The 12224-nt window shown below is 41.6% G+C and overlaps 1 protein-coding gene across 6 annotated transcripts in view; it reads right to left on the bottom strand.

The window, feature by feature from the left end:
• TLE4 (TLE family member 4, transcriptional corepressor) overlaps window positions 1-12224 on the bottom strand; it is a 143343-nt gene that overhangs the window by 107471 nt on the left and 23648 nt on the right. The gene's annotated exons all lie outside the window — the stretch shown is intronic.

The following is a 12224-nucleotide window of genomic DNA, read 5'->3' as shown; positions in this document are numbered from 1 at the left end:
CACCAATGTTCATCTTAATTTGTATTATTGGATGGCTCCTTATAGACTTTGGCATGGGACATGTAAACACATGGTTTTTATACTAATACATGCAAAATAGCTTTTATTTTAATAATGGGGTAGGCAAAAGGAGAGAATTGTTGAGAAGCAGAAAACATAAAAGCAATTACTATTCTTGAGACACTCTTAAAATAAATTCCATCCAGGGTCAGTTCCTCATTTTATAAAAGGACAAAAATGCTTTTTCTTGCTAAGTCATTACCAGAATGACAGCGACATTGTGCAATCTAGGTTTCCTTCTTTCATCAGCAACCCTTCGGACTTTTTGTAGCTATGCAATCTTTTAAATGCCAGCACCTTAAAAACTTTGCCAGCCAAGAGAAAACAAATTCACCATGAAGTTTCAAACCTAAGCTTTCTATTTCAGTTCTGCATTCCTAACAGGATGGACAAAAACCCAGCACCAACAAGCAGCAGTGAATAAGGACCCAACTGTGCTGACCTGATTTAATTTACTGCACTGGCCCCATGGAGCATTTAGCTATCCTTTAAGAATGCTTAAACCACCATGAAAAGCTGCAATGGCAATCACCAAAAACCACTCTCCACCTGGACGAACATACCACAGTGGTTATGGGGTGAAATTCCAGTGTGAGCTGAGAAAATAGAGTAGCATTCACCAGGCTGAAAGCACTCGTCTCAAAGGCATTTGGTTGTTAAGCTTTTTGTGGAGAGAGGTAGAAGGGGAGAGAATAAAAGATAATGAGACACTTTGGGGCAGACCAAACTGATGATTCTAATGCTTAGAACCATCTGCCAAGCATATTTTTCTCATTATGTTGTTTACATAAATAAAATAGTCCCTTGCTGGAGGGTTGAAAAATGTGTGGGCACATAAGAAAACTGAATTCTTTAGTTTCCCTATATAATCTAGGTAATAAAAACTACTCTAAGGAAACTTACTCAGCTGGCAAAATAAAGACCAAGAGGTATTGACTCGGCTTCTTTAACTTTGGACTTAGGCTATTTTAAGTCTGAGCAACTATTTAAAAAAATGTTAGTTTCTTAAAAATAAATGTAGAAAAGTTGTTTTTATTGATTCATGTATGTTAACACACATATGTAACAGAAGGGGGGAGTCAGGAACGTTCCAAACTTTTTCTTTAAAGGGCCTCCTTTTGTTTAAAAGACTTCTTAATTTCTTTAAGTTGTCATGCCAATGGATTTTCATGGTCAGGCTAATTGGCAGCAGGGGGGGGTGGGATGTGTATATGATTTCATAAAATTAAGCAGGTCATTCCTCACTTTGAAAGCTAAAGTTGCCTCAGAAACACTGGCTGCTTCCATGGTCATCTAATTTTGCTTCTTTTGTCCCACAGGACCCAGCTTTAGAGAGGCATCATTTATTTACAGGCCTTTCCACTGGGCTTCAGTGATCAGCCAATAATACTGTGGACACACAGTTCTAATGGCCTATCTTTTGAAACTGAGTCTAATCTAATGGCATGGAGCCCAAACTCCTTTTCCAGCACAGCCATTAAAGGATGTAGGTTATTGCTGTTGTCACCATTGATATTTGTCATTGTAATGTAATTAGGGCCCTAAAATGATGCATTACAGCCCTTGGCACAGCTTCTATTAAAATCTTTTCTTCTGCTCACTGAACTGCGACCTGCTTTCTGATGAATAACAGACAGACAGCTTTAGGGTACGGAGCAGATTCATCAAAGAAGTATTTTTCAGCTTTGGGGAAAGGGGAAAAAAATGGCAACCTAGGAGGAAAAGCACCAGGGGAGGAAAAGCCACAATACACATTTGAATTTCATCTGACCACTTGAAATTCTGATTGCGTCTGATGAATCTTGCTTAGACAATATATTCCCAGTCTTCGAATCACATGGTTAATCAGGGCTCTAATCTGCTATCCATCAGCCCATGCCAGAACTGTAGCTTCCAATCAGATTTATAGGTGATGTGGCTCATGCATCCCTGAGCAAGTATATTCACGTATAGACCATTTAAACAGGCAGAGATGCTGAAATACTGCTGTTAGGGTCACTAGATGCTATCACGGTATTCGATGCTTTATGGACACTGTTATCTATTGTCTTCAAATGCCTAGGATATGCCAAAATAGCATTAACGGCCCCAATAAAAGAACAACTGTTCATGTCAAAATATAACAAAGCTTGTTTATGCAGCCATAGTTTGTCAAATACATTAACAGTTTTTGACACTTGTACTACGTCTTCCTCCATGCATCAAAATATTCATTAAAAATAAGTTTAATTTTTTCCCACCTTCAACTCACTATTATTCTACTTCCTCTTTCTACCATTTTCCACCTTTATGCCCCTCTTCAATAAAAAGAACCAATAAAAATGATATCCCCAATAAAAAAATGTTTGAGTAAAATATTTTAGAGAAAGGTCCACTTAAAAATGGGCATTCTATGAAAACCCCTTGCCTATGCACTCAACACCTGGCACATGAATGCTGACAAGCTACGTTCAAAGTGGTGATGGCCAGTGACTAGTATGACCAGTTAGTAATGAAACAGAAAAACACTAAGAAGAACCTTTTTATCCCTTTGTTCTTCACACCCCAACTCAACAACCACTGGAAAATTTATTAACTACCCTGCATCACAGGAAAGCAATGCCGTGCATTGGAAAGAATGCCACAATTCAATCACTAGATTTAAAAAAAAAGTAACAAAATACAAGCACACAATATCAAAAACATATTTTCTTTATCACTTATAACAAATTACATTAGTCATTTAAACAAGACAAAAAACTACTTAAGCACATACTTATATTGAATTACAGCCCCTCTAATAGTCTTAATATAATAAAACCTAATTTTTATTTAGATTATTTCCGCCTATGATTTCCTTAAAAAATTAAACAAATTTTATTTAACCACATAATAAACTTGAGAGAAAGTACAGATGACTTTATTTCAGTAACCAAAGAGATGTATCAAAAGCAACGGTTTGTTTAAAAAATGTTTCTTGGAATCTTTAGACTCTCATTAAAATAGGAACAACTCTATTACATAGTCGTGTTGAAATAAAACAGAATAACAAAACATTATTAGAAAACCATTTCAGCAGCCAACTAAAAAAAAAAAAAAGAAAACCCAAACAACTATAGTTTCAGAAAAACATTCTTGAATAACATTTCACGATTAATTTGTTTTCTAGCAATTTCTTTGCCAAAAACTTTTCTCAAAGATGAATCTATTTATTTTATTATGTGTTTATCAAGAACATAACACCCATTATAAACACTTTTTTCTTATTCTGTCTGGAATCTTTTATTTTTTTGGAATAAGTACAAATAGATCTTGTAACCCTCTTCTTCACCTTCCTTTTACCACTATAGGACTGAGAATAATTTTTAATTCAATCAGAAAATAAATTCATTTGATTTGTTCATCAACCTATTCCAAAATTTAAGAGAAACAGTACAACTTCTGGAACTAATACTGCCTGCCTCTAAATTAAAAAGCCAGCGGACTAATGAGAAATTCTTTCCAACTTAATAAAAATCCAGAGTAAACATAAGGAACAATATTCAAGTCGTACTATTTCTCTAAACTGACAACTATGTTTTTATCTTGTCATCAAAATTCTACTTTGCAAAAGAGATAAGAATATGTAACAGAACAAATTTTATGTGTTAAAAAAAAAAAAAGCCAGACTGGAATAATGCTTAGAGTTTTAAATCAAAAGTACTGTCAGCATTGCTAGCAAGTTGGTAAACCAGGTGCCTACTTTTTTTTTTTTAATGCAGGTGCTTATTTTGCACAAAATATTTTCTACTGCTTAATAGAGCAATAAAATGAAGTGATAACATATTAAGAATCAACTTAATAGGACATCTATCAGTTCCCTAAAGGACGGATTCAAACTACCTAGACTTTTTTTTTTTGCAAAGTATTAAGACTTTAAAAGCTCATCGTCCCACTTCCTCCAAAGAGACAGAGGTACTGTCTACAGAGTGCTCAATAACTATTACCTTGACACCATACCTGGATGATATGAAAGTGCCAATGTTCAACCATTTTTTTATCTGCCCCTGCAGGAGTTAGACTAAAGCAATGACTCTACTAACGTTAATACCTCAAGCAATGTCAACTGGCTTTTTGTAGGAACTCATGTTTATGCTCTTTTCCTGCATGCTAAGTGTGCTATAAAGTACCCAGTCAGCAGGCAGTTCAGCTAACTGCAGACACCGAAGGGCTCCATTTGTCTGTCCTAACAAGGTATTCGGGTGCTACAGTGGGAATATGCAGGGCAATGTCCTTTCCCAGAGGAATCACAGTACACCTCCATTTCATGAAACTTCCAATGTGTTCCCAAAGATGAAGTGGTATTTTACCAAAGCATCTTCTCAATGGTTAGAAAAAAGTGCCCCTTTCTCACCTTTTAAGCTTTTTAGAAGGTCTTTAAGAGAAATCACAGATATTTGCCTATTATCATACCTACACCTTCTGGGCTCTGGTTATTGTGCTTCAATACTGCTCCAAATGTTAAGAGTGATGGATTATCAAGGTTGAGAATGATGATCATTGTGCCTGTTGTCCAATTACTCCTACAAGGTCAAATCCTTTCAGTTCTCAAGTAATCACGGTTATACTCAGCTCACCAGAGGAGTGGGGCAAGGAAAATGGAAAAAAGATGGGAGGGAAAAGTGGAATGTCAGGAGTAGGGAAAGAAAATAGCTTTCTCCAGTGAGCTTAACCTCAGCCTTCACGGTACAAGGTGGGGCTGCTCAGAGACCCTAATGACTCTGAGTACTAAGACACCTAAGTTCTGCAAATGCTCATTTCTTAGCACTCCTGGGCTGGTGTGTCACAGCAAGCCCTGCCAGCTACTTTTTTATTTCTCTTCTGTCTTCCCTCTATCCCTCTCTCGCTCGCTCTCATTTCCCCCCTCCTCTTTCCTACTGATATAAATGTGCAGTTGCCTTTGAATGCTGATTCACAATTAACACTTTTTAGTACTGAGCCATAGAGAGGGGACAAATATTCCTTATGCCCATAATAGGTGAAGATCATTCGCGTTGATTTTTTCCAACATGATCTATGTGATTAAAATGTACGTGAGAAATACCTAAATACTGAGGAAATTTGGATATTGGAATAAAACCACAAAGAAAAAGAAAAACATTATCTTCTTACTAAGTTCTCATCAAGGATACCTATCACCAGGAAAGCAACAAGTCACCTTTCATACACTGGAAGAGCCATGCTATGTTTCAGTCTATTCTCTTAGGTTAAGGTAAAGACTTCCTTGTCTCTTCTTCTTGTTTATCTCCATTTTTCAACAAAGCCCAATTATATCCACATTCCTCCACGTTCTTCCTCTTGTCCTTTCAATTCTGGCATGGCCTTCCTCATCCCAATTATATAAAATTTCAACTCTTTGAAGACATCAGTGCAAAGATACCTTTCCATCCCTTAGATTATGTTCTCACTTTGATAAATAACAAGCTCTTAGTAAAACCAAAGTTTTGCTCTTCTGCTGTTTGCACTCGTACTGCCCAAACACTTCCATTACCAACCAGGTCCAGGCACTACAGACAAGTGAACCCATAGGTCCTGGCTAGAGCACAAAGCGGGAGAGGAAAAGAAAAAGTCTGACCCTAGCATCAAAAAAGATGGGAGTGAACAAAGCAGGGCAAGGATGAAGGAGCGCCCCTCCGCCTGGAACTGCCTTGCCTAGACCTTCCCACGGCTATCCCCTACTCGTCACTTCAGTCTCAGCCCACAGGACATCTCCATGGACATCTTCACTCACCATCCTCTATGACGCCCTCTCCCACTCTGGCCCATTACAGTCTTTTCTTCACAGCAATTATAACCATTTGAAATTAGCTCACATATGTTTTTGTTTTCATGAACTAGAGTAGTGCTTCTCAAACTTTAATGTGCATACTAATCACGTGGGAATCTTGTTGAAATCCAGCCTGGAGTGGTGCCTGAGAGTCTACGCTTTTAACAAACTCCAAGGTGATACTGACACAGTGGGTCCACAGACCACACACCCTGAGCAGCAAGGTTCCAAAGAAGGGTAGTTCAATGAATGCAAAGATATTTTTTAGTCTATAGCCCCAATGCCTGCTATGTAGAAGACACTCAAACATATTTGAATGAACAGAAAAACTGCAGTTCAGGTTAGGTGGTTGGAACTTCCTGAAATCTTTTGCAAGCATGCTAAAATTGTTTGGGAACAGTTAAGGCAAGACCTGTTTGTACTCTGCTTTGGTTTGTTTACCTTCCCAACACACATCTTTTATGGCATTTAGGATACAAAGCTACTCAAAAAGAATACTAAGTAATCACAGTGGGCCCCCAAAAGAAATGCAAATTCACTCTGGACAATTCTTGACTGACAGTAAATGATTAAAGCTTCCATTTTGAAACCTTTGCAAGATACGTTGTAAAAGATGATTTTAGAAATATGATAAAGGAGATGCCACTCAACCTCCTTCCTGAGATTACTCACACCAGATTGCCATCACCTGAACCACTGAGCTGGGGTAACTGTTAAGACAGCACACTGGAAGGGCTCCTGGGATGCTGTTATGATAAAACTGCACAACGGTTCCTCCAGAGAGAACCAGTGGGATGATGCCAACAATCCAAGGACATGCACCGGCATCCCTGGTGTCACAGAAAAGGGCAGTTCCTGATAATTCGATGTGTATTGGTCACAGACATTACACTCGACCACACAAGCAAACCTGTTCACACTTATCAACCCTGCTCAACACCTGGATACTCAGCGTAGGCTTGGGGAGCCACAGACACAGCTGTAGTTTGAGGATTCACAGGGAGAACACACCATTCAAATCCCTTCTGAACAAGGTCCAAGAATCGCTACCGTTCCACATGTACGGGATCTTACATACGTACGGATGCATACACAAAGCCCCTCCCCACCAGCTCTGACAAACCTGTTTGTATACTCACAGTGCAGGAGGGTTCTAATAATTAAAGTTTTCACTTAGAATCTACTAATTCCTTGCCGTACTATATTGTATTGTATTGATACATGTATGCGTGTATGTATGTATGTATGTATTTCTTTGGTCATTGGTGCAATGTACCCCACACATAAAACAATCTACTATTGTTCACTGATTCCTCACCCAAACCCTTTTAATGTCTCACACAGGTGTGATCCCTGTACTCTGGGAAAAAATGCCTATGACAGGCTGGTTAAGAAATTAAAAGAGAAAGAAGTCCCATACTACAGACTTAAAGCTCTCTATAATCAGAAAAATAGCATTTTCTCTAAAGTCAGGCTCACATCAACTTCTGCTTGCTTTCTTCTTTAACACTTTACTAGGCAGGTTGAGAAAATGAAAGGTAAAGGAAACCACTGTCATTGTGGGGACAGAGTCCCAGAGAGCAGTTTCCAGGCTCTTGACCTCACGTGGAAAGGTGCTGGCTCGGGTAGCAGATGGCCATCAGCTGTAACCAGTTAGCCATTGGCCACTGATGTAACTGCTGTGGCTATGCTGTGGATTGCAGCTAGCAAGTGGGGTTTCGTGGGTTGGCAGAGAAGCGGACTGAGGATTGCAGCTAACAAGTGGGGTTAGCAAGAGTGAATGCCGGATTGCAGATCGTGTGGATTCTACTTCCTGTGTCTCGCCCAGCAGCCAGCGAAACTGGGGCGCAGAAAGACTACTCGTTCGGGTACCGGTGGATGTTTGCTTTTGTGTCTCAACCAGCTGCCATTGAGAATATAGTGGTATTGTGGGGACGGAGCCAGGAGTGCAGTTTCCAGTCTCTCGGCCTCACGTGGAAAGGTGCTGGCTCAGGTAGTAAACAGCCATCAGCTGTGATTGGATGGCCATCAGCTGTGGCTAGTTGGCCGTCAGCTGTAACCAGTGAGCCATTGGCCACTAATATAACTGCTGTGGCTACGCTAGCAGAAAATGGGGGGCTAGCAAGAAGATGGTGGCTGAGCTAGCAAGCAGTGGAGTGTGGACTACAGACTGCAGAGAGGCGGATGCCACCAAAGAGAATATAGTGGTATGACTCCCCCATCTATGGCTCCATGGGTGTTCCTTTTTGGCCTCACCATATCCTGTGTTCTTGTGTGGGGAGCAGGAGCTGAGACCCCGCGTGACACCCTGCACGACAGGTATGAACCCCCATCCATGGCTCCGTTGGTGTTCCTTTTTGGCCTCGCCATATCCTACGTTCTTGTGCGGGGAGTGGGAGCTGAGTCCCTGCATTACTCACGGCGCAGCGAGTAGGGTATGGTGGCGGCCCAAGCTCTCCGAAGGGCGGTGGAGCAGTTTGTGCGTATGAACACTCAGTCTCAGGAGGACCAGGAGGAATGACGCTGGGAGCAGGAGAAGACGTGGACGGTTCTCCGACCATCGTGGAAAGAGTTGTGCAGCTGCCGGAGACCTGGACCCCTGTGGAGGGGTGGGAGGACGTGGACCGTTCTCCAAGCAGCATAGGCCAAAGAAAGTGAAGGTTGTTAACAGCCGTCGGGGCTGGGAAGTTTTTGCTGAGGCAGCCCAGATGCGGGATTTGTGATCCCAGGAGGAAACGCATGCTGCTGAGTCCTCGGTGGAGGATGCAGGTGAGGTCAAGGTCGTCCTTCACCCCCAGGTTGGGGAGGACTTGGAGCCCTAGCCCTGCGGATAGGGCATATGTTGTGGGGCTGGTTCACAGCTCTGGCGAATGACTGTGGACTATGGGGAATTGAATAGGGTGACACCATGTGGGGACAGAGTCCCAGAGAGCAGTTTCCAGGCTCTCGGCCTCACGTGGAAGGGTGCTGACTCGGGCAGTGGATGGCTGTCAGCTGTGGCTAATTGGCCGTCAGCTGTAACCAGTTAGCCAAATAGCCCCTGATATAACTGCCGTGGCTACCCTAGGGGGTTGGTTGGTTGGCAGAAAAGCAGACGGGCTCCTGCTTCCTGTGTCTCCAACCCAGCCGCCAGCAAGAATATAGTGGTATGACTCCCCTATCCATGGCTCCCTGGGTGTTCCTTTTCGGCCTCGCCATGTCCTGCGTTCTTGTGCGGGGAGCAGGACCAGAGTCCCTGCATTAGTTATCTATTTTTGCTCCTGTTTTGTATTCCTAGTTACTTTTAAAATGTATTTCAAACTTTTAATTAAATTGTGCAACCAGTTTAAAATATTTAAACACATCTACATTTTTAAAAAGCCAAAACCATGTCCGTTCAACAAATATTAAGCACCTAGTATTTATCAGGCCTATTTTAGGCTGAAAGGAAACAGTGGTGAATGAGACAAGTTCCTGCTGTCATAGAGTTCATTCACATCGTAGGGTTGGAGACAGAAGCAAACATACAAGTATAGAAAGAGGAATTTCAGATACTGAAAAATTCTATGAAGAAGATAAAACGGAGGGTCTAAGACAAGCCTGGGGCAGGGAGTGGGTATGGTTTAGATAAAATAAGGGAAGGACAAATAGAAAAGTGACTAAAAGCTGAGATGTGGCTGGAAGCAGCACTGGCCAAAGCAGGTTCTATACCAAGTTTGCAGATTTATTAACAGGTATTATATATATAAAGCGCTCCCTGATCAGATGACCTCACAGTACTTAAACAAAGTTAAATGTGTTTCTTTCTTGTTGGACATCTCAGAGCCTCTCTTTTGATAATGTTAGTTATAAATCTTTGGAAAGGAGCACACAAAACGTAGTACTAATCAGACTACTTTGACTATAAAACCTTTCTTCTCAAAGCTCTTAGAGGAGATTGTATTTCATGGGAAACATTGAGCTAGTCAATGGTTTCCAGGCCTGGCTTTACACTAGCATTACTAGTGGATCTTTCACAAATATCAATGGCCAGGCCTCACCCCAGACCGATGAACTCACTCTTGGAAGGTAGAACCCACATGTCAGTATTTTATTTTAAAGCTCCCCAGGTGATTCTAATGTGCAGGCAGGATTGAAAACTATTAAGCCTGAGCACAGGATGCATGCAATGAAAAACAGAGTGGAAAATAAGGACAGAAGGGTTCACCGGGGTCAGACTATGGAAGGTCTTGAATGCCACGCTAAAGAGCTTGAACTTGATTTGCAAGGCAGCAAGGACCTATCAAGGACAATTCCTAGGAAAGCTATGATAAATACCAGACAGGAGGTTAAGACACTCCAGTGCATTTCTGCCCTCCACCCCCCTTTCTTGGCACTGATTATATTTGAGCGGCTGTGGAAGGACAGAAGAGATTTATAACCACAATACATACCACAAGAGGAAAGATGGAGGATGAAAGATAATTTCAGAATAGAAACAATATGAATTCCCATAGCACCACAGAGTTGGGATATTCAACAAGATGCTTTCATATATTGGCTCATTCATTCACTCCTACCCTAAGCTAACAGCTATGGTAGAAACAGCAGTGAATGCCGAATTAATCTGTGCTCTTGTGTTTATAATTTAGTACAGAGAAGAGCAAATGGAAATAGCACAGTAACAGACACCATGTGACAGAGGAGCCCTAGAAATGCAGGGTGAGGGTGGCAGAAACCCCTTCTGACTGAAGTCATTACAGTGGCTTTGGGGAAAAAGCAACACGTGAGCCATATTAACTCCACAGTTATCAACAATTGTTTACTAGATTGTCAGGCACTGTTATTACAGTCTGAGAAAAGAGTAGGGAAATAAGACAGGATTTATGGAGCCTATAATCTACCAAATGAGACAGACATTGAAAAAAAAAAAAGGAGACACCAAAATGTCGGGTATTTTTAAATGCTTAATAGGGGACTCTCCTTCCCCGAGTAACTGAGAGTGAAATGAGCCTGCTAGATAGAGAAGGGCAGGGAAAGAGGCAAAAACATCCCACACAGGATCAGGCTGCTGCACCAGTGGGAACAGTGACGGCACAAGTTGAGGCTGAAGGAGCAGATCCAGAAGAGCCTAGTGTACCGGGATCATCTCGGCCTAGGTTAGCTCAGTGAGGGAGGCGACAATGGCATTCCTTACTCATAGTGAGATTCACCTTAAACATGGTGGCTAAGGGTACCCACCATCATCATCCTAAAATTCCTGGAAAGCTTCCTCTGTGCTAGATTTCACACAAACTCAGAACAATTTTAAGATGATTACTTTTGTCCCCAATTTTCCAGATAAAGCCAAGAAAGAGTAAGGTGGTTAAGTAATTCACCATGATTAGATGCTGGAGAGAAGTAAACAAACGCAGGAATAACTGGGAGTAGATTCCAAGAGACCAGATGATTGACCGGGTGTGGCAACCTAAGGGGAGGGAAAGGCAATCATCACCTGCCTCTGGGTTTCTGGCTGGAGAAATTGGGTGGATGCTGCTCCCATTTCCTGAGATAGAGATCACTGGACTATGAGTAGGTGTGGGGCGGTGGACGTCATTTTAGAACATGAAGAGTTTAAGTACCTGTGAATTCTAAGTTACATACAATGGTGTCAGAGGAGACACTGGGCTACAGAAAAAAATTAGGGGATTCACCTACTTAGCAGAGTGGACAAGATCATCTAAGTAAAGGGTAAAAGGAGCACAGAAGAACGTAGAGGCAGGTTGGGAATACTGGCTGGATTTCCAGGAGTAGAGAAGAGCCCCTAAAGCATGACCCAACAAAAACAGATACAGAAGTGTACCCTGAACTTCTTAAGCCCAGATAAGGGAGCAGAGAAGGCAAAGGCTGCAGACCCAGCCATCACCGGGAGGCCAGCAGAGCAGTACATGCATAACAAGTGTCTGATGAAGTGACGGGGAGGGCAAAGAAAGGACACATGCTACATGGAGAATCACAAGTACCCTGTGACTCCACTAGATCTGGACAAGAGTATGTAAGAAATCCACGATTCCAACATGGAAAGCCTGGATATGGTGCTCCCATTAATTAAAATAAGGAAGTCACAAGGTTCGCTTCAAGGTTTGTTTTGAGGGACAGTTATGGAAAGGTGAGGGAAGAATCCAGACTCCAGTGACAAAACATTCTGAAAAGCAAGCAAGATATTGTGAATGATACAAATGTGGAGTCCCAAATCCCAGGCTGACTCTCTAATTACTAATCCAGCTGAACCATGGCTCTAAGCAAAGCCCTAAATGATTTGGGACTCCATTTCTACAACCATGAAATGGGAAGAATAATAGCTGCCCCATATCTTGTTGGCAGAAGTATTTATGAGGGCGGACTTATGAATAAAATCCCTTAAGGTAAGTAGTTCTGTTCT

The sequence above is a fragment of the Rhinolophus ferrumequinum genome, chromosome 12 (assembly GCF_004115265.2).
Source record: "Rhinolophus ferrumequinum isolate MPI-CBG mRhiFer1 chromosome 12, mRhiFer1_v1.p, whole genome shotgun sequence".
NCBI lineage: Eukaryota > Metazoa > Chordata > Mammalia > Chiroptera > Rhinolophidae > Rhinolophus > Rhinolophus ferrumequinum.
Note: the sequence above shows the minus strand (reverse complement) of the source record. Positions and strands in the feature narration are given on the sequence as shown.